Genomic DNA, 12,188 nt, shown 5'->3' with positions numbered 1-12,188 from the left:
GTTATTGGCAGCAGACATATCCACAATGCACAGACCACATGTTGGCAACTATCACATATACTGCAAGATATCGAGTCTGCCTGCATAACAGTCAACTAAGGCCCATATCTATACCTTTTTAGCACCTCATTTGTGACATTTTCTGATGCAAAAGCAGTGCAAACTTACAAAATACAATTGTCAGACAGACACCAGTGAGCCTCAGCATGACCACACTGACTCCTCCCAGCGCTGTGGCCTCAACATCTCAGGCAGGCAGTCACCCACAAGCCTGGTTCCTGAGGACAGTCACTAATATCTTATGCCCCCCAGTCCAGGTTGCTGAGTCACAGCAAGCCAACTTCAACAATGAAGGACCTGGAACCAGTGGAAGGAGGCAGGCTGCGCCAAGGGCATAGGCACGTGGTGTATGGTACATGGGAGGGATGGTGTGGCCCAACGGCAAGAAGCTGCTGGTGATGATCCTGGTCAGGACACCATGAGCCAAGTCCTGGGAGCCTGCCAACAATCCCAACGCTTGATAGGCCAGGTACTTACCTAACTCAGGGAGATAAAGCAGCTGCAGAGGGACTTCCATCGGGAAGCCATGGAAAAGTGAAAGGCCACCAACACCACTGCCTCCCTAACAGGGGTGTTCAAGGAGATCAGTAGTACCCTGATCAGGGACCGTGAACAACAACATACCTCTTCCTGTGGCCCAGCAACACTAGCCCCTTCAACATCTGTAGCAGCCATAGGAAGGGACGCCCTGTCAGGGGAAACACCCACCTCAGACACTCAGGCCTCTGTAGCTACTAAACACCCCACCCCCCACAAGCGGGGACGTCCACTCAAGACTCCAGGAGGTGTGGATGGCAAGACGCCAACCACTGCCAGAAAGGTACCTCTTCCTGATAGAACTCCTTTGTGTGCCACAGATTCACTCTGTAGTTTGGCCTTTTACCACTTTCCATTTGCCATGGTGGTAGGACACTATACTTTGGACTTCAAATGTTGTGGCATCTACTCTATTGATTACAACCACCGTAACTGATCACTTCACCTTACTTATTTTTTTAGCGTTTCACAATTATTCCATATACATATGTAATAAACACGCCTATCACAAAAATACTGCCTACTACTTTTTTTAAACAATTTTAAAATGTTGAATGTTTAACCCACGCAATGCACACGAGGAAGACACACAATGGAAATAGAAGGACAGAGAGGTCTCAGATAATGTCATGCTGAGGATGACCAGCAACACAATGTCACAAGGGTCTAGTCACACCAAACTGCACATAGGCTGTTAAAATATCTGGACTGCCATAGCCGAGAATGTCTGAACCACATTGAGTCAGGCCAAATATTCCAAAGGGACCATCCCCCAGGCCACAGTAGAATGTGCTTTGTCAGACCTTGTACCATAGAATAGGCCAACAGATCAGTGGATGTTCCCACCAGCTTCAGTCTTTTCACATACCCAACCAGGTCTGCCAACTCTATGTACACCAGGGCACAGCCAGAGGGCAGTACAACATTTCCTGATCCTAGGCCCATACTGTTACAATGTCCAAGCATCTGATGGTATGATGCTAACCTGTCAGTGTTGTGGCACAGGCCCTCTGGTCTGCTATCTGGAAACACATTGACAGCCAAAAAAAGTTCATACAAGATCACTGTATTTCCAATGTTATGGGAGACCTGGGTGAAAAATTGGTATACAGGAAGTTAAGGAATGAAAATGTATGCATATGACCCACACCGCATCCCAATGTACTGTAGATCCACTCACCTTGCAATGAGACTGACACAAACAAGCCAGGTCGTAAAGGTAGTTACATGTCCTAGTCTACCTTAGGCAGCAAATCTTTGCTCTATACTGCATAGCATAATATGCCCCATCTTTAGTGGAAATTACCCCACTCAATACATCGTGACCCCTACATTTCCCCAGACAGTCACAGAGATCACATCACATGGCATACTTACACTCAAGTGAAGTAGTGATTAATGAGATCTGCCCATAAGTCTTCACCTTCCTCTTCATCACTGTCATCATCGCTTGGCATTTCAGGGGGCTCACCAGGTGGCACTGCTAGCCACCCATCGTCTGCTGTACATATGGGATGTTCTTCCTCAGGGCAATGTTGTGGAGCATGCAGCAGGCCACAATGATCTTACAATCTTCTGAGAGTGAGTGCAGGAAGGGCTCCACCTGTCCCATGACACGCTGTGTTCTTCCATGGGCATCGTTGAAGCAGAACTCCCCTGGTGTAGTTGGGTTCCTCACCGGTGCCAGCAACCATGGACGGTTTGGGACCACAGAGTACTCTGTAAGGGAATGCAACATATGTGCAACTATGAGTCCCTCTCATCATTTTCATTGTAAAGAACATTGCCTTAGAAAATTACATGACATATGTGACTTACCAACCAGCCAGGCCCACTCTGGGTACAATTGTGACATCAGCAGTAGAACTGCGCTTTTCCGCATGATGAAGGCATCATGGACTGAACCTGGATAACGGGCACAGACTGTGAAATATAGCGGTCCGGCAAACAAACAACCTGGACATTGATGGAATGGAAATTCTTTCTGTTCGAATAGACTTGTTCATTGTCATGCAGTGGAACCAAGGCTACATGTGTACCATCAATGACTCCCACCACATGTGGGATGTGTGCCAAACCATGCATCTTTCACTACTATAATGAACATAGGCTGGGACATCCCAGCAGATAGTCCCACTGTATTCTGGAAGGACCCTGTGGCCAGGAAGTGCAACACTGCCATGACTTGTGTGATGGGTGGCATGTTATTTGTATGACTAATGGCAGGCATCAGATCTGTCTCCAACTGACGGCAGAGATCCACAATTGATTGCCTATTCAGGTGGTAGATCTGGATGATGTGTCTATCTTCCAAGGCCTGAAGGCCTGCCAGTGGACGGTACACAGGAGGATGTCTGATCCTTCTCCTCCCTGGGAACCCATGTGGGACAAAAAATGAGTATAGACCTCATTCAATGTGTCCCTTGAAACATACCTATATGCATTCACAAACTGTGACAAGGCATGTCAGAGGTTGAGGACATGATACAAAGTACACATCACCACTGTCAATCACACAGAAATAAAGTTTCCCCCTTGCACTCTCACAACTGTGTACATATCACCTTGTGTGGAGTGGGCTGTGTCCCAGAGCAAGTAACCATATGCGCACAGCGTATGCCCAAAAGGGTGTAAAAGTAGAAGGACCTACATGCCAGGATAATACCAGCACTCACCACTAGCATTAACAACATTTTTGTACTTGTGACGCATTTTCTTTGTCCATAAACCAAATGTTATGGTCCTAAAATGCCGGCTGCCTGACCTACTCCACTGGGCATTGTGAACCACCATCGACCACCGGTGGAAGTAGTCAGGGTTGTAGACGGATGCTACCGCGATGGACACTGCCATCGGCTAACGTTGTTGCCAGTAGTGGTCTTGGGCAAATGGCTGTGTCCGCCGGTGGTGATGGCCACGTACATGGCGGTCGTGACCACCATGTTCTGCAACATCCCTCACCTGACTCCTGACACTGCTGCCTGCAAGACCTCCTCTACCTGAGCTGCTGTGAACCGCCCTGGGAGCAATCATGCAATGTCCAGCAGGTGATAGGGCCCCAGACTTCTCTCTGGAGGAGGTTGAGAATCTACTGGACGAGGTTCCACTCCTTATGCACAGCTTTATGCTACACCAGAGGAGCATGTAACTATTTTACACTGTACTTCACCATAGGTCTACTCTTCACAGGCTAAATTGAGGTCATCGTGACCAGTCTGTAAAGTCAGGGCCATGGGGATACTGTTGGTGTGGTGTCAATGGGAAACTTATTGTGCATCTAACTTGGATCAATGCCAGATGTTGAGGCACCTGACTTGTGTGTATTTGGAGTGTACCATGTTGTTCCTTATGTGGGATACACTAAACTAGGTGAGGGGACTCCTCAGCCATGCCCATACATTACTAGACACATGGATGTCGACAATGTGATAGCACATGTACATCCATGACAGCATTGGCAGCATGGACATGTATGTGTAAGGCGTGTGTAAAATGAGCTATGTGTTTGTTGCCACTGAGCTTCAGACCATGTCTGGCCATGATAATTGTCTTTTGGAGGTATATGCAGATTCACTCTGCCCTTCCGGTTGCCACATACACATCCCATGGTAAATGGCTGTTGGCTACATGCTGTTGTGTCATGCATTGAATTGATGAGAATTGATTTTCTTACATTCTGTCTGCTCAGCCAGACCAGTGTCTGTCAACTGTATCTCACTGTTTGGGTTCTAGTCTAGGATTGAGTTGAATCAGTTTGACTATGCAACTGTGACACTGTATCCACTACCTGTCTCCCAGGACATCCTGTCATGTGGACCACTCTAGTCTCTGTGCCAAGATGCAGCTTCCTGAGGTTCTTTCACTGAGGCCTATGTAGATGGTATTAGATGGAGAGTCAAAGCTCTGTGATCAATGTACAATAGGCATCACTGTCAATGTGTGTCTCTGACACCGATAGGTTCCTTACTCCCACAGCTCTGTTGTTATCTTTCCAAAGGTCAAATTTGCCCTGTGCAGGCTTAAAGCATACATGTCAGTTCCACAGTGCAGACAGTGTGATGAATCCTCTGACCCCAGGATATCTGGCCCGATTGTTGTGTTACATGGCTGACAATGGACAAAGCATGCCTTTGTTTGTTGGATACCATCACTATAGGAATGACACATATTTCCAGAAGCATCTTCTGTGTCACAGGTAGATGATAAATTACCCCATCCCCTGATGTAGAATGAGTAAGCATCTGTGAGTCCACATGTCCACACATAGACAGGTTAGGAACCTCCTGTACCCACCATGCGAGTCCCTTCACTGTTACCCATGTGTGTGGTTGGGACTTGTGCCCTTGCACTAAGCTGAAGTAAATGTTGGTGGATAACCATTCTCACAGTGTGAGTGAACTGAAACCTTTGTGCCTATGGAATCCACATCTCAGAAGCCACAGAGTTGTCATGTGTCCCATTGGGCTTCTCCGCTCACTCTGAATGCTTGGGCATGTCCCAAAAGATGTCAATTGGCCTCCCTGGTCAGTGGAGGGCCTGAGCAGGGTGGTGGGTTGGTCTGCTGATTAGGAAATGTTTGTTGTCATGTCCCTTCACTTAATGACTGGTATGTGCCACACCTGGCCAGTCTGGGCAATACTTAGCTTAGTGCACAGACATGTATGTTACTCTGCCAATTTGGAATGGACATTTTTTACTTGATTTACTGTTTTGTCTTCTGCATCCAAGCAGGTAATGCCTATCAGAAGAAGGGGATTTGGAGAGCCATCGCCAAGAAGGTGTGTGCCCACTGTCGCAAGTGTTGGGAGGACCTGAGATGCTGGGCCCAAAAGATCGTGGAGGCCCAGCTTGGGCTGTCCTTCCAATGTGGGCAAAGTGCCTGTTGGATCATGACCCCCATAACGGCCCTCATTCTGGATTTGGCCTACCTGGAGCTGAATAGGGATAGGAGGGCAGCACAGCAGCCACAAGGGAGTGAGTACATAGCAAATGCCTGCCTGTTCCATTGCCAGGTGAATGAGTGGGCTACAGACTGCTCCCCCTGACAATGTGTCACACAGTTGATGGGAGATTGTTTGTGTTGACATGTGATGTATATCAAACTGGGATAACTTGCCTTCTGAACCTGGGACCTAGTACAAACCTGTTGCGAATCCCAAGCCACTTCCTCTGCAGGGACCACAAATGGCTGTGTACAGTGGACAATCATGTACTATTTGTATTTGGGATGGGTGTGATTTCTGACCAACAGATCACTTCCACAAATGCATAAGACAATAGGTAAGTGATTGAGGGATCACTGTCCTTTGCTATGTGTCTGGACATATGTGTATGCAGACATCTGCCACCCAGAAGCAAGTGATCTTCAGTGTATGATTGATGCTGGTGCCTCTCTGCAGTGTGTTATAGGTTTGTGCCCAGCATAGATGTGACATTGCGTACATGGCTAAAGGCCTGTAGGTGTAGCAAACGACTTTCCCTAGGCAAGTGGGGAATGTCCATTGACAATAATTATGTCCCATGACTGAAGCCAACATACCATTGTGCCTATATGGCATCATATGTCCTTTTCTCTTAGGGATGCATTCCTTTCTGCAATGTCATACATATTCTACTCATGTTGATGGGATAATGTATGTAGTCACACATATGTATGTTCATGGAAAACAGTTAATGGATTGGTACAGCTACAAAGGTGGTCTTTTTCATGTTGTGACACAGACAGGAGTATGCCACCTTTGGTTATCGTCTGACTGATACCTTCTTGCATCACAGTATGTCATTTGGCATGTAGGACGTCAGTTATAATAGGTACATAGCAGGTAGACCAAGATTGTGGAACAACTCTGTGTTTCCCATCCCCTTGATGTAGCATCATGTAGATTAGTGCGTTGCACCTGTGTAGTGATTAGGGATTGTGCCCTGGCGGTAGGCTTGCATCATGGAGTGACTTGCAGTGAGGTTGACATCACATGTGTTTGGGTCAGGAATTCTTCCACAGATTGATGGCAGGCTTGCCATTTCTTGGATGCGGGTAGTGATGTGGCTTCACATTGGACAACGGATTAGGGTCCTTCTATTGGTCATTGAAGGTTCTGGGACTCTTCAACATGCAAGGAGCAGATGTTTACTACAGACACACTCAGATGATGTCATTGTGATTGGTTTCAGACATTAGTGGTGGCTATCCTGTGACTTTTTGACTCATTGTTGTTTGTTTTCTCAAGACATCTCTCCCTGACATATTAAACTTGACGTCAATGTTGGTCCTTTTAATGCCACATGTGAGACCTATCTGGGTGACCTTGCTACTACCTCTTTGAATCAGTTACACACAGCTAAATGGGCACAGGCACAGGCAAATGCAAACAAAGGTAGCACAATTCAACACACTCCATGTCTGGAGAAACAGAACTCAAGCTGACACACATAAGATGAATACATAATCCATATCAGTGGGACAAGTCTAACACCATACATGTTATAAACAAATGTAGGGACTGGGAGATTTACTGGTCCAGTGCACAGTCTCCCTAAATTAACCTATAATATCAATATACGTGCACTGTTCCACAAAAGAGAGAGAAATAAGGCAACCAATCAAGTTTGGAAATGGCGAGTGTGAGAAGGTAGCCTCTTTCTAGCCTTGTTACCCCCACTTTTGGCCTGTTTGTGAGTGTATGTCAGGGTGTTTGTCACTGTTTTCACTGTCTCACTGGGATCCTGATGGCCAGGCCTCAGTGCTCATAGTGAAAACACCATGTTTTCAGTATGGTTGTTATGTGTCACTGGGATCCTGCTAGTCAGGACCCCAGTGCTCATAGGTTTGTGGCCTATATGTATGTGTCACTGGGACCCTGTCACACAGGGCCCCAGTGCTCATAGGTGTGCATGTATATGTTCCCTGTGTGGTGCCTAACTGTCTCACTGAGGCTCTGCTAACCAGAACCTCAGTGGTTATGCTCTCTCATTACTTTCAAATTGTCACTAACAGGCTAGTGACCATTTTTACCAATTTACATTGGCTTACTGGAACACCCTTATAATTCCCTAGTATATGGTACTGAGGTACCCAGGGTATTGGGGTTCCAGGAGATCCCTATGGGCTGCAGCATTTCTTTTGCCACCCATAGGGAGCTCTGACAATTCTTACACAGGCCTGCCACTGCAGCCTGAGTGAAATAACATCCACGTTATTTCACAGCCATTTTACACTGCACTTAAGTAACTTATAAGTCACCTATATGTCTAACCTTTACCTGGTAAAGGTTAGGTGCAAAGTTACTTAGTGTGAGGGCACCCTGGCACTAGCCAAGGTGCCCCCACATTGTTCAGAGCCAATTCACTGAACTTTGTGAGTGCGGGGACACCATTACACGCGTGCACTACATATAGGTCACTACCTATATGTAGCTTCACCATGGTAACTCCGAATATGGCCATGTAACATGTCTATGATCATGGAATTGCCCCCTCTATGCCATCCTGGCATTGTTGGTACAATTCCATGATCCCAGTGGTCTGTAGCACAGACCCTGGTACTGCCAGACTGCCCTTCCTGGGGTTTCACTGCAGCTGCTGCTGCTGCCAACCCCTCAGACAGGCAGCTGCCCTCCTGGGGTCCAGCCAGGCCTGGCCCAGGATGGCAGAACAAAGAACTTCCTCTGAGAGAGGGTGTGACACCCTCTCCCTTTGGAAAATGGTGTGAAGGCAGGGGAGGAGTAGCCTCCCCCAGCCTCTGGAAATGCTTTGTTGGGCACAGATGTGCCCAATTCTGCATAAGCCAGTCTACACCGGTTCAGGGACCCCTTAGCCCCTGCTCTGGCGCGAAACTGGACAAAGGAAAGGGGAGTGACCACTCCCCTGACCTGCACCTCCCCTGGGAGGTGTCCAGAGCTCCTCCAGTGTGCTCCAGACCTCTGCCATCTTGGAAACAGAGGTGCTGCTGGCACACTGGACTGCTCTGAGTGGCCAGTGCCACCAGGTGACGTCAGAGACTCCTTGTGATAGGCTCCTTCAGGTGTTAGTAGCCTTTCCTCTCTCCTAGGTAGCCAAACCCTCTTTTCTGGCTATTTAGGGTCTCTGTCTCTGGGGAAACTTTAGATAACGAATGCATGAGCTCAGCCGAGTTCCTCTGCATCTCCCTCTTCACCTTCTGATAAGGAATCGACCGCTGACCGCGCTGGAAGCCTGCAAACCTGCAACATAGTAGCAAAGACGACTACTGCAACTCTGTAACGCTGATCCTGCCGCCTTCTCGACTGTTTTCCTGCTTGTGCATGCTGTGGGGGTAGTCCGCCTCCTCTCTGCACCAGAAGCTCCAAAGAAATCTCCCGTGGGTCGACGGAATCTTCCCCCTGCAACCGCAGGCACCAAAAAGCTGCATTACCGGTCCCTTGGGTCTCCTCTCAGCACGACGAGCGAGGTCCCTCGAATCCAGCGACACCGTCCAAGTGACCCTGACAGTCCAGTGACTCTTCAGCCCAAGTTTGGTGGAGGTAAGTCCTTGCCTCACCTCGCTGGGCTGCATTGCTGGGAACCGCGACTTTGCAAGCTACTCCGGCCCTTGTGCACTTCCGGCGGAAATCCTTCGTGCACAGCCAAGCCTGGGTCCACGGCACTCTAACCTGCATTGCACGACTTTCTAAGTTGGTCTCCGGCGACGTGGGACTCCTTTGTGCAACTTCGGCGAGCACCGTTTCACGCATCCTCGTAGTGCCTGTTTCTGGCACTTCTCCGGGTGCTACCTGCTTCAGTGAGGGCTCTTTGTCTTGCTCGACGTCCCCTCTCTCTGCAGGTCCAATTTGGGACCTCCTGGTCCCTCCTGGGCCCCAGCAGCATCCAAAAACGCCAAACACACGATTTGCGTGTAGCAAGGCTTGTTGGCATCCATCCGGCGGGAAAACACTTCTGCACGACTCTCCAGGGCGTGGGGGATCCATCCTCCAAAGGGGAAGTCTCTAGCCCTTGTCGTTCCTGCAGTATTCACAGTTCTTCAGCCTAGTAAGAGCTTCTTTGCACCAACCGCTGGCATTTCTTGGGCATCTGCCCATCTCCGAGTTGCTTGTGACTTTTGGACTTGGTCCCCTTGCTCCACAGGTACCCTCAGTCAGGAATCCATCGTTGTTGCATTGCTGATTTGTGTTTTCCTTGCATTTTCCCTCTAACACGACTATTTTGTCCTTAGGGGAACTTTAGTGCACTTTGCACTCACTTTTCAGGGTCTTGGGGAGGGTTATTTTTCTAACTCTCACTATTTTCTAATAGTCCCAGCGACCCTCTACAAGGTCACATAGGTTTGGGGTCCATTCGTGGTTCGCATTCCACTTCTGGAGTATATGGTTTGTGTTGCCCCTATCCCTATGTTTCCCCATTGCATCCTATTGTAATTATACATTGTTTGCACTGTTTTCTAAGACTATACTGCATATTTTTGCTATTGTGTATATATATCTTGTGTATATTTCCTATCCTCTCAATGAGGGTACACTCTAAGATACTTTGGCATATTGTCATAAAAATAAAGTACCTTTATTTTTAGTATAACTGTGTATTGTGTTTTCTTATGATATTGTGCATATGACACTAAGTGGTACTGTAGTAGCTTCACACGTCTCCTAGTTCAGCCTAAGCTGCTCTGCTAAGCTACCATTATCTATCAGCCTAAGCTGCTAGACACCCTATACACTAATAAGGGATAACTGGGCCTGGTGCAAGGTGCAAGTACCCCTTGGTACTCACTACAAGCCAGTCCAGCCTCCTACATTGGTTGTGCAGTGGTGGGATAAGTGCTTGAGACTACTTACCACTCTTGTCATTGTACTTTTCATAAGAGAAAAATATACAAAACAAGGTCAGTGTATATACACATAGCCAAAAAGTTTTTGCATTTCCTCTTTTCACTCTTTTCTAAGTGCTGAAAAGTACTCCTAAACTTTCAAAAAGTTCTTAAAAGTTTAAAAAGTTTTTTTCTGTCTTTCCAAAAAGTTCTGAAAACTTTTTTCTTTTTTTTCTATCACTTTAACTCTCTCTAAAAAATGTCTGGCACAGAAAAAAATGTTGAACTGTCCAAACTTGCATATGATCACCTTAGCTGGAAAGGAGCAAGGAGTCTCTGCATAGAGAGAGGTTTGAGTGTAGGGAAGAATCCTTCCTTAGAACTGTTAATTAATATGCTTAGAGTACAGGATAAGGCCATGAGTGCCAAATCTGGTGAAAAAGTAGCTAATGGTTCTCAATCTGATCCAGGGACACCCCCAGGAAAAGGTTCAGGAAAGAAACTTCTCAGCCTGCCCATTACTAGACAGTCTAGCATAGTTGGTACAGAGGTTGAATCACACCATACTGATGGTGTGCTCTCACATTATACTGGTAGCCAAGCTGTTAGGGTGCCCTCTGTAAGGGACAGGTCTCCTTCTGTTCATTCCCATCATACCTCTGTATCTAGAAATGTCCCTCCCACCCACCCTGATGACAGATTGTTAGAAAGGGAGCTCAATAGATTGAGAGTGGAACAAACCAGACTGAAGCTCAAGAAGCAACAGCTGGATTTGGATAGACAGTCTTTAGAATTAGAGAAGGAAAGACAGAAGTTGGGTTTAGATACCCATGGTGGCAGCAGCAGTATTCCCCATAGTCATCCTGCAAAAGAGCATGATTCCAGGAATCTGCACAAGATAGTTCCCCCTTATAAGGAGGGGGATGACATTAACAAGTGGTTTGCTACACTTGAGAGGGCCTGTGCTGTACAGGATGTCCCTCAAAAGCAGTGGGCTGCTATCCTATGGCTATCATTTAGTGGAAAAGGTAGGGATAGGCTCCTTACTGTGAAAGAAAATGATGCCAATAATTTTACAGTTCTTAAGAATGCACTCCTGGATGGTTATGGCTTAACCACTGAACAGTACAGGATAAAGTTCAGAGAGACCAAAAAGGAGTCTTCACAAGACTGGGTTGATTTCATTGACCAGGCAGTGAAGGCCTTGGAGGGGTGGTTACATGGCAGTAAAGTTACTGATTATGAAAGCCTGTATAACACAATCCTGAGAGAGCATATACTTAATAATTGTGTGTCTGATTTGTTGCACCAGTACCTGGTAGACTCTGATCTGACCTCTCCCCAAGAATTGGGAAAGAAGGCAGACAAATGGGTCAGAACAAGGGTGAACAGAAAAGTTCATACAGGGGGTGACAAAGATGGCAATAAGAAGAAAGATGGTGAAAAATCTCAAGATAAGCATGGGGATAAGGGTAAAACCAAAGATCCCACTTCAAATCTTAAACACTCTTCAGAGGGTGGGGATAAAACAAATTCTTCCTCTTCTTCCCAACCTGCACACATTAAAAAGCCTTGGTGCTTTGTGTGTAAAAACAGAGGCCATAGGCCATGGGGATAAGTCCTGTCCAGGTAAACCCCCTGAGCCTACCACCACTAATACATCAAGCTCTAGTGCCCCTAGCAGTAGTGGTACTAGTGGTGGGACTGCTGGCAACAGTCAAGCAAAGGGTGTAGTTGGGTTCACTTATGGGTCCATAGTGAAAACTGATGTCATCAGTCCCAAGACAGTTTCTGTCACACCTAGTGGCATTGG

The sequence above is a fragment of the Pleurodeles waltl genome, chromosome 4_1 (assembly GCF_031143425.1).
Source record: "Pleurodeles waltl isolate 20211129_DDA chromosome 4_1, aPleWal1.hap1.20221129, whole genome shotgun sequence".
In the NCBI taxonomy this organism is placed as follows: Eukaryota; Metazoa; Chordata; class Amphibia; order Caudata; family Salamandridae; genus Pleurodeles; species Pleurodeles waltl.
The sequence above is the reverse complement of the archived record's forward strand: the minus strand, read 5'-3'. Positions refer to the sequence as shown.